Here is a 21604-nt window from a genome sequence, read left to right on the forward strand (position 1 = left end):
TGCATTATCACTTATAGTTTCCTATATATGGGCATTCGAAATTTTACACCTTAGACTCTGTTTCTAACTTGGGCCAAAATTGTAAAATGGTCTTATGAATTGGGGATTTCGTTCTAAATCACATTCCAAATAATATTCCGCATGCTAATTACGTTGCCGATTGTCAAATAGTGTTATCTCTTATAATTTTCGAGATATGGACTATCGAAATTTTACAATTTGGCTCTTCTTCTAACTTGGGTCAAAATTGTAAAATGGTCTTATGAATTAGCGATTTCGTTCCAATTCACATTCCAAGTAATATTCGGCATGCTGATTACATTGCCTATTGCCAAATTGCATTATCTCTTATAGTTTCCGAGATATGGGCAATCGAAATTTTACACCTTAGACTCTGTTTCTAACTTGGGCCAATATTGCAAAATGGTCTTATGAATTAGCAATTTCGTTTAAATTCAGATTCCAAGTAATATTCGGTATGCTTATTTCGTTGCCGATTGTCGAATTGCATTATCTCTTATAGTTTCCGAGATATGGGCAATCCAAATTTTACACCTTAGACTCTGTTTCTAACTTGGGAAAATATTGCAAAATGGTCTTATGAATTAGCAATTTCGTTTAAATTCAGATTCCAAGTAATATTAGGCATGCTGATTACATTGCCGATTGCCAAATTGCATTATCTGTTATAGTTTACGAGATATGGGTAATCGAAATTTTATACATTATACTCTGTTTCTAACTTGAGCCAAAATTGTAAAATGGTTTTACGGATTAGCGATTTCGTTCCAATTCATATCCCAAGTAATATTCGGCATGCTAATTACGTTGCTGATTGCCAAATTGACATAACTCTTATATTTTCCGAGATATGGACTATCGAAATTTTACACTTTAGACCCTGTTTCTAACTTGGGCCAATATTGCAAAATGGTCTTATGAATTAGCAATTTCGTTTAAATTCAGATTCCAAGTAATATTAGGCATGCTGATTACATTGCCGATTGCCAAATTGCATTATCTGTTATAGTTTACGAGATATGGGTAATCGAAATTTTATACATTATACTCTGTTTCTAACTTGAACCAAAATTGTAAAATGGTTTTACGGATTAGCGATTTCGTTCCAATTCATATCCCAAGTAATATTCGGCATGCTAATTACGTTGCTGATTGCCAAATTGCCATAACTCTTATATTTTCCGAGATATGGACTATCGAAATTTTACAATTTGGCTCTTCTTCTAACTTGGGCCAAAGTTGTAAAAGGCCTTATGAATTAGCGATTTCGTTCCTATTCACATTCCAAGTTAGATCCGGCATGCTAATTAAATTGCCGATTGTCAAGTTGCGTTATGTCTTATAGTTTCCGAGATATGGACTATCGAAATTTTACAATTTGGCTCTTCTTCTAACTTGGGTCAAAATTGTAAAATGGTCTTATGAATTAGCGATTTCGTTCCAATTCACATTCCAAGTAATATTCGACATGCTGATAACATTGCCTATTGGCAAATTGCATTATCTCTTATAGTTTACGAGATATGGTCAATCGAAATTTTACACCTTAGACTCTGTTTCTAACTTGGGCCAAAATTGTAAAATGGTTTTATGAATTAGCGATTTCGTTCCAATTCACATCCCAAGTAATATTCGGCATGCTAATTACGTTGCCGATTGCCAAATTGCATTAACTCTTATATTTTCCGAGATATGGGCTATCGAAATTTTACAATTTGGCTCTTATAACTTGGGCCAAAGTTGTAAAAGGTCTTATGAATTAGCGATTTCGTTCCTATTCACATTCCAAGTTAGATCCGGCATGCTAATTAAAGTGCCGATTGCAAAATTGCATTATCTCTTACAGTTTCGGACGTATGGTCAATCAAAATTTTACACCTTAGACTCTGTTTCTAACTTGGGCCAAAATTGTAAAATATTATTATGAATTAGCGATTTCGTTCCAATTCACATTCCAAGTAATATTCGGTATGCGAAATTCGTTGCCGATTGTCGAATTGCATTATCTCTTATAGTTTCCGAGATATGGGCAATCGAAATTTTACCCCTCAGACTCTGTTTCTAACTTGGGCCAAAATTGTAAAATGGTCTTTTGAATTAGCGATTTCGTTCCAATTCACATTCCAAGTAATCTTCGGCATGCTAATTACGTTGCTGATTGCCGATTTGCTCTAACTCTTATATTTTCCGAGATATGGACTATCGACAATTTACAATATATTGACTCTGCTTCTAACTTGGGCCAAAATAGTAAAATGGTCTTATGAATTAGCGATTTCGTTCCTATTCACATTCCGAGTTAGATCCGGCATGCTAATTAAATTGCCAATTGCCAAATTGCATTATCTCTTACAGTTTCGGAGGTATGGCCAATCAAAATTTTACACCTTAGACTATGTTTCTAATTTGGGCCAAAATTGTAAAATATTCTTATGAATTAGCGATTTCGTTCCAAATCACATTCCAAGTAATATTCGGCAGGCTAATTACGTTGCCTATTGCCAAATTGCATTATCACTTATAGTTTCCTATATATGGGCATTCGAAATTTTACACCTTAGACTCTGTTTCTAACTTGGGCCAAAATTGTAAAATGGTCTTATGAATTGGGGATTTCGTTCTAAATCACATTCCAAATAATATTCCCCATGCTAATTACGTTGCCGATTGTCAAATAGTGTTATCTCTTATAATTTTCGAGATATGGACTATCGAAATTTTACAATTTGGCTCTTCTTCTAACTTGGGTCAAAATTGTAAAATGGTCTTATGAATTAGCGATTTCGTTCCAATTCACATTCCAAGTAATATTCGGCATGCTGATTACATTGCCTATTGCCAAATTGCATTATCTCTTATAGTTTCCGAGATATGGGCAATCGAAATTTTACACCTTAGACTCTGTTTCTAACTTGGGCCAATATTGCAAAATGGTCTTATGAATTAGCAATTTCGTTTAAATTCAGATTCCAAGTAATATTCGGTATGCTTATTTCGTTGCCGATTGTCGAATTGCATTATCTCTTATAGTTTCCGAGATATGGGCAATCCAAATTTTACACCTTAGACTCTGTTTCTAACTTGGGAAAATATTGCAAAATGGTCTTATGAATTAGCAATTTCGTTTAAATTCAGATTCCAAGTAATATTAGGCATGCTGATTACATTGCCGATTGCCAAATTGCATTATCTGTTATAGTTTACGAGATATGGGTAATCGAAATTTTATACATTATACTCTGTTTCTAACTTGAGCCAAAATTGTAAAATGGTTTTACGGATTAGCGATTTCGTTCCAATTCATATCCCAAGTAATATTCGGCATGCTAATTACGTTGCTGATTGCCAAATTGACATAACTCTTATATTTTCCGAGATATGGACTATCGAAATTTTACACTTTAGACCCTGTTTCTAACTTGGGCCAATATTGCAAAATGGTCTTATGAATTAGCAATTTCGTTTAAATTCAGATTCCAAGTAATATTAGGCATGCTGATTACATTGCCGATTGCCAAATTGCATTATCTGTTATAGTTTACGAGATATGGGTAATCGAAATTTTATACATTATACTCTGTTTCTAACTTGAACCAAAATTGTAAAATGGTTTTACGGATTAGCGATTTCGTTCCAATTCATATCCCAAGTAATATTCGGCATGCTAATTACGTTGCTGATTGCCAAATTGCCATAACTCTTATATTTTCCGAGATATGGACTATCGAAATTTTACAATTTGGCTCTTCTTCTAACTTGGGCCAAAGTTGTAAAAGGCCTTATGAATTAGCGATTTCGTTCCTATTCACATTCCAAGTTAGATCCGGCATGCTAATTAAATTGCCGATTGTCAAGTTGCGTTATGTCTTATAGTTTCCGAGATATGGACTATCGAAATTTTACAATTTGGCTCTTCTTCTAACTTGGGTCAAAATTGTAAAATGGTCTTATGAATTAGCGATTTCGTTCCAATTCACATTCCAAGTAATATTCGACATGCTGATAACATTGCCTATTGGCAAATTGCATTATCTCTTATAGTTTACGAGATATGGTCAATCGAAATTTTACACCTTAGACTCTGTTTCTAACTTGGGCCAAAATTGTAAAATGGTTTTATGAATTAGCGATTTCGTTCCAATTCACATCCCAAGTAATATTCGGCATGCTAATTACGTTGCCGATTGCCAAATTGCATTAACTCTTATATTTTCCGAGATATGGGCTATCGAAATTTTACAATTTGGCTCTTATAACTTGGGCCAAAGTTGTAAAAGGTCTTATGAATTAGCGATTTCGTTCCTATTCACATTCCAAGTTAGATCCGGCATGCTAATTAAAGTGCCGATTGCAAAATTGCATTATCTCTTACAGTTTCGGACGTATGGCCAATCAAAATTTTACACCTTAGACTCTGTTTCTAACTTGGGCCAAAATTGTAAAATATTATTATGAATTAGCGATTTCGTTCCAATTCACATTCCAAGTAATATTCGGTATGCGAAATTCGTTGCCGATTGTCGAATTGCATTATCTCTTATAGTTTCCGAGATATGGGCAATCGAAATTTTACCCCTCAGACTCTGTTTCTAACTTGGGCCAAAATTGTAAAATGGTCTTTTGAATTAGCGATTTCGTTCCAATTCACATTCCAAGTAATCTTCGGCATGCTAATTACGTTGCTGATTGCCGATTTGCTCTAACTCTTATATTTTCCGAGATATGGACTATCGACAATTTACAATATATTGACTCTGCTTCTAACTTGGGCCAAAATAGTAAAATGGTCTTATGAATTAGCGATTTCGTTCCTATTCACATTCCGAGTTAGATCCGGCATGCTAATTAAATTGCCAATTGCCAAATTGCATTATCTCTTACAGTTTCGGAGGTATGGCCAATCAAAATTTTACACCTTAGACTATGTTTCTAATTTGGGCCAAAATTGTAAAATATTCTTATGAATTAGCGATTTCGTTCCAAATCACATTCCAAGTAATATTCGGCAGGCTAATTACGTTGCCTATTGCCAAATTGCATTATCACTTATAGTTTCCTATATATGGGCATTCGAAATTTTACACCTTAGACTCTGTTTCTAACTTGGGCCAAAATTGTAAAATGGTCTTATGAATTGGGGATTTCGTTCTAAATCACATTCCAAATAATATTCCGCATGCTAATTACGTTGCCGATTGTCAAATAGTGTTATCTCTTATAATTTTCGAGATATGGACTATCGAAATTTTACAATTTGGCTCTTCTTCTAACTTGGGTCAAAATTGTAAAATGGTCTTATGAATTAGCGATTTCGTTCCAATTCACATTCCAAGTAATATTCGGCATGCTGATTACATTGCCTATTGCCAAATTGCATTATCTCTTATAGTTTCCGAGATATGGGCAATCGAAATTTTACACCTTAGACTCTGTTTCTAACTTGGGCCAATATTGCAAAATGGTCTTATGAATTAGCAATTTCGTTTAAATTCAGATTCCAAGTAATATTCGGTATGCTTATTTCGTTGCCGATTGTCGAATTGCATTATCTCTTATAGTTTCCGAGATATGGGCAATCCAAATTTTACACCTTAGACTCTGTTTCTAACTTGGGAAAATATTGCAAAATGGTCTTATGAATTAGCAATTTCGTTTAAATTCAGATTTCAAGTAATATTAGGCATGCTGATTACATTGCCGATTGCCAAATTGCATTATCTGTTATAGTTTACGAGATATGGGTAATCGAAATTTTATACATTATACTCTGTTTCTAACTTGAGCCAAAATTGTAAAATGGTTTTACGGATTAGCGATTTCGTTCCAATTCATATCCCAAGTAATATTCGGCATGCTAATTACGTTGCTGATTGCCAAATTGACATAACTCTTATATTTTCCGAGATATGGACTATCGAAATTTTACACTTTAGACCCTGTTTCTAACTTGGGCCAATATTGCAAAATGGTCTTATGAATTAGCAATTTCGTTTAAATTCAGATTCCAAGTAATATTAGGCATGCTGATTACATTGCCGATTGCCAAATTGCATTATCTGTTATAGTTTACGAGATATGGGTAATCGAAATTTTATACATTATACTCTGTTTCTAACTTGAACCAAAATTGTAAAATGGTTTTACGGATTAGCGATTTCGTTCCAATTCATATCCCAAGTAATATTCGGCATGCTAATTACGTTGCTGATTGCCAAATTGCCATAACTCTTATATTTTCCGAGATATGGACTATCGAAATTTTACAATTTGGCTCTTCTTCTAACTTGGGCCAAAGTTGTAAAAGGCCTTATGAATTAGCGATTTCGTTCCTATTCACATTCCAAGTTAGATCCGGCATGCTAATTAAATTGCCGATTGTCAAGTTGCGTTATGTCTTATAGTTTCCGAGATATGGACTATCGAAATTTTACAATTTGGCTCTTCTTCTAACTTGGGTCAAAATTGTAAAATGGTCTTATGAATTAGCGATTTCGTTCCAATTCACATTCCAAGTAATATTCGACATGCTGATAACATTGCCTATTGGCAAATTGCATTATCTCTTATAGTTTACGAGATATGGTCAATCGAAATTTTACACCTTAGACTCTGTTTCTAACTTGGGCCAAAATTGTAAAATGGTTTTATGAATTAGCGATTTCGTTCCAATTCACATCCCAAGTAATATTCGGCATGCTAATTACGTTGCCGATTGCCAAATTGCATTAACTCTTATATTTTCCGAGATATGGGCTATCGAAATTTTACAATTTGGCTCTTATAACTTGGGCCAAAGTTGTAAAAGGTCTTATGAATTAGCGATTTCGTTCCTATTCACATTCCAAGTTAGATCCGGCATGCTAATTAAAGTGCCGATTGCAAAATTGCATTATCTCTTACAGTTTCGGACGTATGGCCAATCAAAATTTTACACCTTAGACTCTGTTTCTAACTTGGGCCAAAATTGTAAAATATTATTATGAATTAGCGATTTCGTTCCAATTCACATTCCAAGTAATATTCGGTATGCGAAATTCGTTGCCGATTGTCGAATTGCATTATCTCTTATAGTTTCCGAGATATGGGCAATCGAAATTTTACCCCTCAGACTCTGTTTCTAACTTGGGCCAAAATTGTAAAATGGTCTTTTGAATTAGCGATTTCGTTCCAATTCACATTCCAAGTAATCTTCGGCATGCTAATTACGTTGCTGATTGCCGATTTGCTCTAACTCTTATATTTTCCGAGATATGGACTATCGACAATTTACAATATATTGACTCTGCTTCTAACTTGGGCCAAAATAGTAAAATGGTCTTATGAATTAGCGATTTCGTTCCTATTCACATTCCGAGTTAGATCCGGCATGCTAATTAAATTGCCAATTGCCAAATTGCATTATCTCTTACAGTTTCGGAGGTATGGCCAATCAAAATTTTACACCTTAGACTATGTTTCTAATTTGGGCCAAAATTGTAAAATATTCTTATGAATTAGCGATTTCGTTCCAAATCACATTCCAAGTAATATTCGGCAGGCTAATTACGTTGCCTATTGCCAAATTGCATTATCACTTATAGTTTCCTATATATGGGCATTCGAAATTTTACACCTTAGACTCTGTTTCTAACTTGGGCCAAAATTGTAAAATGGTCTTATGAATTGGGGATTTCGTTCTAAATCACATTCCAAATAATATTCCGCATGCTAATTACGTTGCCGATTGTCAAATAGTGTTATCTCTTATAATTTTCGAGATATGGACTATCGAAATTTTACAATTTGGCTCTTCTTCTAACTTGGGTCAAAATTGTAAAATGGTCTTATGAATTAGCGATTTCGTTCCAATTCACATTCCAAGTAATATTCGGCATGCTGATTACATTGCCTATTGCCAAATTGCATTATCTCTTATAGTTTCCGAGATATGGGCAATCGAAATTTTACACCTTAGACTCTGTTTCTAACTTGGGCCAATATTGCAAAATGGTCTTATGAATTAGCAATTTCGTTTAAATTCAGATTCCAAGTAATATTCGGTATGCTTATTTCGTTGCCGATTGTCGAATTGCATTATCTCTTATAGTTTCCGAGATATGGGCAATCCAAATTTTACACCTTAGACTCTGTTTCTAACTTGGGAAAATATTGCAAAATGGTCTTATGAATTAGCAATTTCGTTTAAATTCAGATTCCAAGTAATATTAGGCATGCTGATTACATTGCCGATTGCCAAATTGCATTATCTGTTATAGTTTACGAGATATGGGTAATCGAAATTTTATACATTATACTCTGTTTCTAACTTGAGCCAAAATTGTAAAATGGTTTTACGGATTAGCGATTTCGTTCCAATTCATATCCCAAGTAATATTCGGCATGCTAATTACGTTGCTGATTGCTAAATTGACATAACTCTTATATTTTCCGAGATATGGACTATCGAAATTTTACACTTTAGACCCTGTTTCTAACTTGGGCCAATATTGCAAAATGGTCTTATGAATTAGCAATTTCGTTTAAATTCAGATTCCAAGTAATATTAGGCATGCTGATTACATTGCCGATTGCCAAATTGCATTATCTGTTATAGTTTACGAGATATGGGTAATTGAAATTTTATACATTATACTCTGTTTCTAACTTGAACCAAAATTGTAAAATGGTTTTACGGATTAGCGATTTCGTTCCAATTCATATCCCAAGTAATATTCGGCATGCTAATTACGTTGCTGATTGCCAAATTGCCATAACTCTTATATTTTCCGAGATATGGACTATCGAAATTTTACAATTTGGCTCTTCTTCTAACTTGGGCCAAAGTTGTAAAAGGCCTTATGAATTAGCGATTTCGTTCCTATTCACATTCCAAGTTAGATCCGGCATGCTAATTAAATTGCCGATTGTCAAGTTGCGTTATGTCTTATAGTTTCCGAGATATGGACTATCGAAATTTTACAATTTGGCTCTTCTTCTAACTTGGGTCAAAACTGTAAAATGGTCTTATGAATTAGCGATTTCGTTCCAATTCACATTCCAAGTAATATTCGACATGCTGATAACATTGCCTATTGGCAAATTGCATTATCTCTTATAGTTTACGAGATATGGTCAATCGAAATTTTACACCTTAGACTCTGTTTCTAACTTGGGCCAAAATTGTAAAATGGTTTTATGAATTAGCGATTTCGTTCCAATTCACATCCCAAGTAATATTCGGCATGCTAATTACGTTGCCGATTGCCAAATTGCATTAACTCTTATATTTTCCGAGATATGGGCTATCGAAATTTTACAATTTGGCTCTTATAACTTGGGCCAAAGTTGTAAAATGTCTTATGAATTAGCGATTTCGTTCCTATTCACATTCCAAGTTAGATCCGGCATGCTAATTAAAGTGCCGATTGCAAAATTGCATTATCTCTTACAGTTTCGGACGTATGGCCAATCAAAATTTTACACCTTAGACTCTGTTTCTAACTTGGGCCAAAATTGTAAAATATTATTATGAATTAGCGATTTCGTTCCAATTCACATTCCAAGTAATATTCGGTATGCGAAATTCGTTGCCGATTGTCGAATTGCATTATCTCTTATAGTTTCCGAGATATGGGCAATCGAAATTTTACCCCTCAGACTCTGTTTCTAACTTGGGCCAAAATTGTAAAATGGTCTTTTGAATTAGCGATTTCGTTCCAATTCACATTCCAAGTAATCTTCGGCATGCTAATTACGTTGCTGATTGCCGATTTGCTCTAACTCTTATATTTTCCGAGATATGGACTATCGACAATTTACAATATATTGACTCTGCTTCTAACTTGGGCCAAAATAGTAAAATGGTCTTATGAATTAGCGATTTCGTTCCTATTCACATTCCGAGTTAGATCCGGCATGCTAATTAAATTGCCAATTGCCAAATTGCATTATCTCTTACAGTTTCGGAGGTATGGCCAATCAAAATTTTACACCTTAGACTATGTTTCTAATTTGGGCCAAAATTGTAAAATATTCTTATGAATTAGCGATTTCGTTCCAAATCACATTCCAAGTAATATTCGGCAGGCTAATTACGTTGCCTATTGCCAAATTGCATTATCACTTATAGTTTCCTATATATGGGCATTCGAAATTTTACACCTTAGACTCTGTTTCTAACTTGGGCCAAAATTGTAAAATGGTCTTATGAATTGGGGATTTCGTTCTAAATCACATTCCAAATAATATTCCGCATGCTAATTACGTTGCCGATTGTCAAATAGTGTTATCTCTTATAATTTTCGAGATATGGACTATCGAAATTTTACAATTTGGCTCTACTTCTAACTTTGATCAAAATTGTAAAATGGTCTTATGAATTAGCGATTTCGTTCCAATTCACATTTCAAGTAATATTCGGCATGCTGATTACATTGCCTGTTGCCAAATTGCATTATCTCTTATAGTTTCCGAGATATGGGCAATCGACATTTTACACCTTAGACTCTGTTTCTAACTTGGGCCAATATTGTAAAATGGTCTTTTGAATTAGCGATTTCGTTTAAATTCACATTCCAAGTAATATTCGGCGTGCCTATTACATTGCCGATTGCCAAATTGCATTATCTCTCATAGGCTCCAAGATATGGGCAATCGAAATTTTACACCTTAGACTCTGTTTCTAACTTGGTCCAAAATTGTAAAATGGTCTTATAAATTAGCGTTTTCGTTCCAATTCACATTGCAAATAATATTCCGCATGCTAATTACGTTGCCGATTATCAAATAGTGTTATCTCTTATAGTTTTCGAGATATGGACTATCGACAATTTACAATATATTGACTCTGCTTCTAACTTGGGCCAAAATTGTAAAATGGTCTTATGAATTAGCGATCTCGTTCCTATTCACATTCCAAGTTAGATCCGGCATGCTAATTAAATTGCCGATTGCCAAATTGCATTATCTCTTACAGTTTCGGCGGAATGGCCAATCAAAATTTTACACCTTAGACTCTGTTTCTAACTTGGGCCAAAATTGTAAAATGTTCTTATGAATTAGCGATTTCGTTCCAATTCACATTCCAAGTAAAATTCGGCAGGCTAATTACGTTGCCGATTGCCAAATTGCATTATCTCTTATAGTTTCCGAGATATGGGCATTCGAAATTTTACACCTTAGACTCTGTTTCTAACTTGGGCCAAAATTGTAAAATGGTCTTATGAATTGGCGATTTCGTTCTAAATCACATTCCAAATAATATTCCGCATGCTAATTACGTTGCCGATTGTCAAATAGTGTTATCTCTTATAATTTTCGAGATATGGACTATCGAAATTTTACAATTTGGCTCTACTTCTAACTTGGGTCAAAATTGTAAAATGGTCTTATGAATTAGCGATTTCGTTCCAATTCACATTTCAAGTAATATTCGGCATGCTGGTTACATTGCCTGTTGCCAAATTGCATTATTTCTTATAGTTTCCGAGATATGGGCAATCGAAATTTTACACCTTAGACTCTGTTTCTAACTTGGGCCAATATTGTAAAATGGTCTTATGAATTAGCGATTTCGTTTAAATTCACATTCCAAGTAATATTCGGCGTGCTAATTACATTGCCGACTGCCAAATTGCATTATCTCTCATAGTTTCCGAGATATGGTTAATCGAAATTTTACACCTTAGACTCTGTTTCCAACTTGATCCAAAATTGTAAAATGGTCTTATAAATTAGCGATTTCGTTCCAATTCACATTCCAAGTAATATTCGGTATGCTAATTACGTTGCCGATTGTCAAATAGTGTTATCTCTTATAGTTTCCGAGATATGGACTATCGAAATTTTACAATTTGGCTCTTCTTCTAACTTGGGTAAAAATTGTAAAATGGTCTTATGAATTAGCGATTTCGTTCCAATTCACATTCCAAGTAATATTCGGCGTGCTAATTACATTGCCGATTGCCAAATTGCATTATTTCTTATAGTTTCCAAGATATGGGCAATCGAAATTTTACACCTTAGACTCTTTCTAACTTGATCCAAAATTGTAAAATGGTCTTATGAATTAGCGATTTCGTTCCAATTCACATTCCAAGTAATATTCGGTATGCTAATTACGTTGCTGATTGTAAAATAGTGTTATCTCATATAGTTTCCAAGATAAGGGCAATCGGAATTTTACACCTTAGACTCTGTTTCTAACTTGGGCCAAAATTGTAAAATGGTCTTATGAATTTGCGATTTCGTTCTAAATCACATTCCAAATAATATTCCGCATGCTAAATACGTTGCCGATTGTCAAATAGTGTTATCTCTTATAGTTTCCGAGATATCGACTATCGAAATTTTACACTTTGGCTCTTCTTCTAACTTTGGTCAAAATTGTAAAGTGGTCTTATGAATTAGCGATTTCGTTCCAATTCACATTCCAAGTAATATTCGGCATGCTGATTACATTGCCTATTGCCAAATTGCATTATCTCTTATAGTTTCCGAGATATGGGCAATCGAAATTTTACACCTTAGACTCTGTTTCTAACTTGGGCCAATATTGCAAAATGGTCTTATGAATTAGCAATTTCGTTTAAATTCAGATTCCAAGTAATATTCGGTATGCTTATTTCGTTGCCGATTGTCGAATTGCATTATCTCTTATAGTTTCCGAGATATGGGCAATCCAAATTTTACCCCTTAGACTCTGTTTCTAACTTGGGCCAAAATTGTAAAATGGTCTTATGAATTAGCGATTTCGTTCCAATTCACATTCCAAGTAATCTTCGGCATGCTAATTACGTTGCTGATTGCCAAATTGCTCTAACTCTTATATTTTCCGAGATATGGATTATCGACAATTTACAATATATTTACTCTGCTTCTAACTCGGGCTATAATTGTAAAATGGTCTTATGAATTAGCGATTTCGTTCCAATTCAAATTCCAAGTAATATTAGGCATGCTAATTACTTTGCCGATTTCCAAATTGCATTGTCTCTTATAGTTTCCAAGATTTGGGCTATCGAAAATTTACACCTTAGACTCTGTTTCTAACTTGGGCCAAAATTGTAATTTGGTCTTATGAATTAGCGATTTCGTTCTAAATCACATTCCAAATAATATTCCGCATGCTAATTACGTTGCCGATTGTCAAATAGTGTTATCCCTTATAGTTTCCGAGATATGGACTATCGAAATTTTACAATTTGGCTCTTCTTCTAATTTGGGTCAAAATTGTAAAATGGTCTTATGAATTAGCGATTTCGTTCCAATTCAAATTCCAAGTAATATTCGGCATGCTAATTACTTTGCCGATTGCCAAATTGCATTATCTCTTATAGTTTCCAAGATATGTGCTATCGAAATTTTACACCTTAGACTCTGTTTCTAACTTGGGCGAAAATTGTAATTTGGTCTTATGAATTAGCGATTTCGTTCTAAATCACATTCCAAATAATATTCCGCATGCTAATTACGTTGCCGATTGTCAAATAGTGTTATCTCTTATAATCTTCTCTATATTTGGCTCTACTTCTAACTTTGGTCAAAATTGTAAAATGGTCTTATGAATTAGCGATTTCGTTCCAATTCACATTTCAAGTAATATTCGGCATGCTGATTACATTGCCTGTTGCCAAATTGCATTATCTCTTATAGTTTCCGAGATATGGGCAGTCGAAATTTTACACCTTAGGCTCTGTTTCTAACTTGGGGCAATATTGTAAAATGGTCTTATGAATTAGCGATTTCGTTTAAATTCACATTCCAAGTAATATTCGGCGTGCTAATTACATTGCCGATTGCCAAATTGCATTATCTCTCATAGGTTCCAAGATATGGGCAATCGAAATTTTACACCTTAGACTCTGTTTCTAACTTGATCCAAAATTGTAAAATGGTCTTATAAATTAGCGTTTTCGTTCCAATTCACATTCCAAATAATATTCCTCATGCTAATTACGTTGCCGATTGTCAAATAGTGTTATCTCTTATAGTTTTCGAGATATGGACTATCGACAATTTACAATATATTGACTCTGCTTCTAACTTGGGCCAAAATTGTAAAATGGTCTTATGAATTAGCGATTTCGTTCCTATTCACATTCCAAGTTAGATTCGGCATGCTAATTAAATTGCCGATTGCCAAATTGCATTATCTCTTATAGTTTCCGAGATATGGGCAATCGAAATTTTACACCTTAGACTGTTTCTAACTTGAGCCAAAATTGTAATATGGTCTTATGAATTAGCGATTTTGTTCTAAATCACATTCCAAATAATATTCCGCATGCTAATTACGTTGCCGATTGTCAAATAGTGTTATCCCTTATAGTTTCCGAGATATGGACCATCGAAATTTTACAATTTGGCTCTTCTTCTAACTTGGGTCAAAATTGTAAAATGGTCTTATGAATTAGCGATTTCGTTCCAATTCACATTCCAAGTAATTTCCGGCATGCTAATTACGTCGCCGATTGTCAAGTTGCGTTATCTCTTATTGTTTCCGAGATATGGACTATCGAAATTTTACAATTTGGCTCTTCTTCTAACTTGGGTCAAAATTGTAAAATGGTCTTATGAATTAGCGATTTCGTTCCAATTCACATTCCAAGTAATATTCGGCATGCTGATTACATTGCCGATTGTCAAGTTGCATTATCTCTTATAGTTTCCGAGATATAGGCAATCGAAATTTTACACCTTAGACCCTGTTTCTAACGTGGGCCAATATTGCAAAATGGTCTTATGAATTAGCAATTTCGTTTAAATTCAGATTCCAAGTAATATTAGGCATGCTGATTACATTGCCGATTGCCAAATTGCATTATCTGTTATAGTTTACGAGATATGGGTAATCGAAATTTTATACATTATACTCTGTTTCTAACTTGAGCCAAAATTGTAAAATGGTTTTACGGATTAGCGATTTCGTTCCAATTCATATCCCAAGTAATATTCGGCATGCTAATTACGTTGCTGATTGCCAAATTGCCATAACTCTTATATTTTCCGAGATATGGACTATCGAAATTTTACAATTTGGCTCTTCTTCTAACTTGGGCCAAAGTTGTAAAAGGCCTTATGAATTAGCGATTTCGTTCCTATTCACATTCCAAGTTAGATCCGGCATGCTAATTAAATTGCCGATTGTCAAGTTGCGTTATGTCTTATAGTTTCCGAGATATGGACTATCGAAATTTTACAATTTGGCTCTTCTTCTAACTTGGGTCAAAATTGTAAAATGGTCTTATGAATTAGCGATTTCGTTCCAATTCACATTCCAAGTAATATTCGACATGCTGATAACATTGCCTATTGCCAAATTGCATTATCTCTTATAGTTTACGAGATATGGTCAATCGAAATTTTACACCTTAGACTCTGTTTCTAACTTGGGCCAAAATTGTAAAATGGTTTTATGAATTAGCGATTTCGTTCCAATTCACATCCCAAGTAATATTCGGCATGCTAATTACGTTGCCGATTGCCAAATTGCATTAACTCTTATATTTTCCGAGATATGGGCTATCGAAATTTTACAATTTGGCTCTTCTTCTAACTTGGGTCAAAATTGTAAAATGGTCTTATGAATTAGCGATTTCGTTCCAATTCACATTCCTAGTAATATTCGGCATGCTGATTACATTGCCTATTGCCAAATTGCATTATCTCTTATAGTTTCCGAGATATAGGCAATCGAAATTTTACACCTTAGACCCTGTTTCTAACTTGGGAAAATATTGCAAAATGGTCTTATGAATTAGCAATTTCGTTTAAATTCAGATTCCAAGTAATATTAGGCATGCTGATTACATTGCCGATTGCCAAATTGCATTATCTGTTATAGTTTACGAGATATGGGTAATCGAAATTTTATACATTATACTCTGTTTCTAACTTGAGCCAAAATTGTAAAATGGTTTTACGGATTAGCGATTTCGTTCCAATTCATATCCCAAGTAATATTCGGCATGCTAATTACGTTGCTGATTGCCAAATTGACATAACTCTTATATTTTCCGAGATATGGACTATCGAAATTTTACACTTTAGACCCTGTTTCTAACTTGGGCCAATATTGCAAAATGGTCTTATGAATTAGCAATTTCGTTTAAATTCAGATTCCAAGTAATATTAGGCATGCTGATTACATTGCCGATTGCCAAATTGCATTATCTGTTATAGTTTACGAGATATGGGTAATCGAAATTTTATACATTATACTCTGTTTCTAACTTGAACCAAAATTGTAAAATGGTTTTACGGATTAGCGATTTCGTTCCAATTCATATCCCAAGTAATATTCGGCATGCTAATTACGTTGCTGATTGCCAAATTGCCATAACTCTTATATTTTCCGAGATATGGACTATCGAAATTTTACAATTTGGCTCTTCTTCTAACTTGGGCCAAAGTTGTAAAAGGCCTTATGAATTAGCGATTTCGTTCCTATTCACATTCCAAGTTAGATCCGGCATGCTAATTAAATTGCCGATTGTCAAGTTGCGTTATGTCTTATAGTTTCCGAGATATGGACTATCGAAATTTTACAATTTGGCTCTTCTTCTAACTTGGGTCAAAATTGTAAAATGGTCTTATGAATTAGCGATTTCGTTCCAATTCACATTCCAAGTAATATTCGACATGCTGATAACATTGCCTATTGGCAAATTGCATTATCTCTTATAGTTTACGAGATATGGTCAATCGAAATTTTACACCTTAGACTCTGTTTCTAACTTGGGCCAAAATTGTAAAATGGTTTTATGAATTAGCGATTTCGTTCCAATTCACATCCCAAGTAATATTCGGCATGCTAATTACGTTGCCGATTGCCAAATTGCATTAACTCTTATATTTTCCGAGATATGGGCTATCGAAATTTTACAATTTGGCTCTTATAACTTGGGCCAAAGTTGTAAAAGGTCTTATGAATTAGCGATTTCGTTCCTATTCACATTCCAAGTTAGATCCGGCATGCTAATTAAAGTGCCGATTGCAAAATTGCATTATCTCTTACAGTTTCGGACGTATGGCCAATCAAAATTTTACACCTTAGACTCTGTTTCTAACTTGGGCGAAAATTGTAAAATATTATTATGAATTAGCGATTTCGTTCCAATTCACATTCCAAGTAATATTCGGTATGCGAAATTCGTTGCCGATTGTCGAATTGCATTATCTCTTATAGTTTCCGAGATATGGGCAATCGAAATTTTACCCCTCAGACTCTGTTTCTAACTTGGGCCAAAATTGTAAAATGGTCTTTTGAATTAGCGATTTCGTTCCAATTCACATTCCAAGTAATCTTCGGCATGCTAATTACGTTGCTGATTGCCGATTTGCTCTAACTCTTATATTTTCCGAGATATGGACTATCGACAATTTACAATATATTGACTCTGCTTCTAACTTGGGCCAAAATAGTAAAATGGTCTTATGAATTAGCGATTTCGTTCCTATTCACATTCCGAGTTAGATCCGGCATGCTAATTAAATTGCCAATTGCCAAATTGCATTATCTCTTACAGTTTCGGAGGTATGGCCAATCAAAATTTTACACCTTAGACTATGTTTCTAATTTGGGCCAAAATTGTAAAATATTCTTATGAATTAGCGATTTCGTTCCAAATCACATTCCAAGTAATATTCGGCAGGCTAATTACGTTGCCTATTGCCAAATTGCATTATCACTTATAGTTTCCTATATATGGGCATTCGAAATTTTACACCTTAGACTCTGTTTCTAACTTGGGCCAAAATTGTAAAATGGTCTTATGAATTGGGGATTTCGTTCTAAATCACATTCCAAATAATATTCCGCATGCTAATTACGTTGCCGATTGTCAAATAGTGTTATCTCTTATAATTTTCGAGATATGGACTATCGAAATTTTACAATTTGGCTCTACTTCTAACTTTGATCAAAATTGTAAAATGGTCTTATGAATTAGCGATTTCGTTCCAATTCACATTTCAAGTAATATTCGGCATGCTGATTACATTGCCTGTTGCCAAATTGCATTATCTCTTATAGTTTCCGAGATATGGGCAATCGAAATTTTACACCTTAGACTCTGTTTCTAACTTGGGCCAATATTGTAAAATGGTCTTTTGAATTAGCGATTTCGTTTAAATTCACATTCCAAGTAATATTCGGCGTGCCTATTACATTGCCGATTGCCAAATTGCATTATCTCTCATAGGCTCCAAGATATGGGCAATCGAAATTTTACACCTTAGACTCTGTTTCTAACTTGGTCCAAAATTGTAAAATGGTCTTATAAATTAGCGTTTTCGTTCCAATTCACATTGCAAATAATATTCCGCATGCTAATTACGTTGCCGATTATCAAATAGTGTTATCTCTTATAGTTTTCGAGATATGGACTATCGACAATTTACAATATATTGACTCTGCTTCTAACTTGGGCCAAAATTGTAAAATGGTCTTATGAATTAGCGATTTCGTTCCTATTCACATTCCAAGTTAGATCCGGCATGCTAATTAAATTGCCGATTGCCAAATTGCATTATCTCTTACAGTTTCGGCGGAATGGCCAATCAAAATTTTACACCTTAGACTCTGTTTCTAACTTGGGCCAAAATTGTAAAATGTTCTTATGAATTAGCGATTTCGTTCCAATTCACATTCCAAGTAAAATTCGGCAGGCTAATTACGTTGCCGATTGCCAAATTGCATTATCTCTTATAGTTTCCGAGATATGGGCATTCGAAATTTTACACCTTAGACTCTGTTTCTAACTTGGGCCAAAATTGTAAAATGGTCTTATGAATTGGCGATTTCGTTCTAAATCACATTCCAAATAATATTCCGCATGCTAATTACGTTGCCGATTGTCAAATAGTGTTATCTCTTATAATTTTCGAGATATGGACTATCGAAATTTTACAATTTGGCTCTACTTCTAACTTGGGTCAAAATTGTAAAATGGTCTTATGAATTAGCGATTTCGTTCCAATTCACATTTCAAGTAATATTCGGCATGCTGGTTACATTGCCTGTTGCCAAATTGCATTATTTCTTATAGTTTCCGAGATATGGGCAATCGAAATTTTACACCTTAGACTCTGTTTCTAACTTGGGCCAATATTGTAAAATGGTCTTATGAATTAGCGATTTCGTTTAAATTCACATTCCAAGTAATATTCGGCGTGCTAATTACATTGCCGACTGCCAAATTGCATTATCTCTCATAGTTTCCGAGATATGGTTAATCGAAATTTTACACCTTAGACTCTGTTTCCAACTTGATCCAAAATTGTAAAATGGTCTTATAAATTAGCGATTTCGTTCCAATTCACATTCCAAGTAATATTCGGTATGCTAATTACGTTGCCGATTGTCAAATAGTGTTATCTCTTATAGTTTCCGAGATATGGACTATCGAAATTTTACAATTTGGCTCTTCTTCTAACTTGGGTAAAAATTGTAAAATGGTCTTATGAATTAGCGATTTCGTTCCAATTCACATTCCAAGTAATATTCGGCGTGCTAATTACATTGCCGATTGCCAAATTGCATTATTTCTTATAGTTTCCAAGATATGGGCAATCGAAATTTTACACCTTAGACTCTTTCTAACTTGATCCAAAATTGTAAAATGGTCTTATGAATTAGCGATTTCGTTCCAATTCACATTCCAAGTAATATTCGGTATGCTAATTACGTTGCTGATTGTAAAATAGTGCTATCTCATATAGTTTCCAAGATAAGGGCAATCGGAATTTTACACCTTAGACTCTGTTTCTAACTTGGGCCAAAATTGTAAAATGGTCTTATGAATTTGCGATTTCGTTCTAAATCACATTCCAAATAATATTCCGCATGCTAAATACGTTGCCGATTGTCAAATAGTGTTATCTCTTATAGTTTCCGAGATATCGACTATCGAAATTTTACACTTTGGCTCTTCTTCTAACTTTGGTCAAAATTGTAAAGTGGTCTTATGAATTAGCGATTTCGTTCCAATTCACATTCCAAGTAATATTCGGCATGCTGATTACATTGCCTATTGCCAAATTGCATTATCTCTTATAGTTTCCGAGATATGGGCAATCGAAATTTTACACCTTAGACTCTGTTTCTAACTTGGGCCAATATTGCAAAATGGTCTTATGAATTAGCAATTTCGTTTAAATTCAGATTCCAAGTAATATTCGGTATGCTTATTTCGTTGCCGATTGTCGAATTGCATTATCTCTTATAGTTTCCGAGATATGGGCAATCCAAATTTTACCCCTTAGACTCTGTTTCTAACTTGGGCCAAAATTGTAAAATGGTCTTATGAATTAGCGATTTCGTTCCAATTCACATTCCAAGTAATCTTCGGCATGCTAATTACTTTGCTGATTGCCAAATTGCTCTAACTCTTATATTTTCCGAGATATGGATTATCGACAATTTACAATATATTTACTCTGCTTCTAACTTGGGCTATAATTGTAAAATGGTCTTATGAATTAGCGATTTCGTTCCAATTCAAATTCCAAGTAATATTAGGCATGCTAATTACTTTGCCGATTTCCAAATTGCATTGTCTCTTATAGTTTCCAAGATTTGGGCTATCGAAAATTTACACCTTAGACTCTGTTTCTAACTTGGGCCAAAATTGTAATTTGGTCTTATGAATTAGCGATTTCGTTCTAAATCACATTCCAAATAATATTCCGCATGCTAATTACGTTGCCGATTGTCAAATAGTGTTATCTCTTATAGTTTCCGAGATATGGACTATCGAAATTTTACAATTTGGCTCTTCTTCTAATTTGGGTCAAAATTGTAAAATGGTCTTATGAATTAGCGATTTCGTTCCAATTCAAATTCCAAGTAATATTCGGCATGCTAATTACTTTGCCTGTTGCCAAATTGCATTATCTCTTATAGTTTCCGAGATATGGGCAGTCGAAATTTTACACCTTAGGCTCTGTTTCTAACTTGGGGCAATATTGTAAAATGGTCTTATGAATTAGCGATTTCGTTTAAATTCACATTCCAAGTAAAATTCGGCGTGCTAATTACATTGCCGATTGCCAAATTGCATTATCTCTCATAGGTTCCAAGATATAGGCAATCGAAATTTTACACCTTAGACTCTGTTTCTAACTTGATCCAAAATTGTAAAATGGTCTTATAAATTAGCGTTTTCGTTCCAATTCACATTCCAAATAATATTCCTCATGCTAATTACGTTGCCGATTGTCAAATAGTGTTATCTCTTATAGTTTTCGAGATATGGACTATCGACAATTTACAATATATTGACTCTGCTTCTAACTTGGGCCAAAATTGTAAAATGGTCTTATGAATTAGCGATTTCGTTCCTATTCACATTCCAAGTTAGATTCGGCATGCTAATTAAATTGCCGATTGCCAAATTGCATTATCTCTTATAGTTTCCGAGATATGGGCAATCGAAATTTTACACCTTAGACTGTTTCTAACTTGGGCCAAAATTGTAATATGGTCTTATGAATTAGCGATTTTGTTCTAAATCACATTCCAAATAATATTCCGCATGCTAATTACGTTGCCGATTGTCAAATAGTGTTATCCCTTATAGTTTCCGAGATATGGACCATCGAA

Source organism: Rhynchophorus ferrugineus, unplaced genomic scaffold (genome assembly GCF_030347505.1).
Source record: "Rhynchophorus ferrugineus isolate W39M unplaced genomic scaffold, kcgeb_rfMv2 rfM2, whole genome shotgun sequence".
NCBI lineage: Eukaryota > Metazoa > Arthropoda > Insecta > Coleoptera > Curculionidae > Rhynchophorus > Rhynchophorus ferrugineus.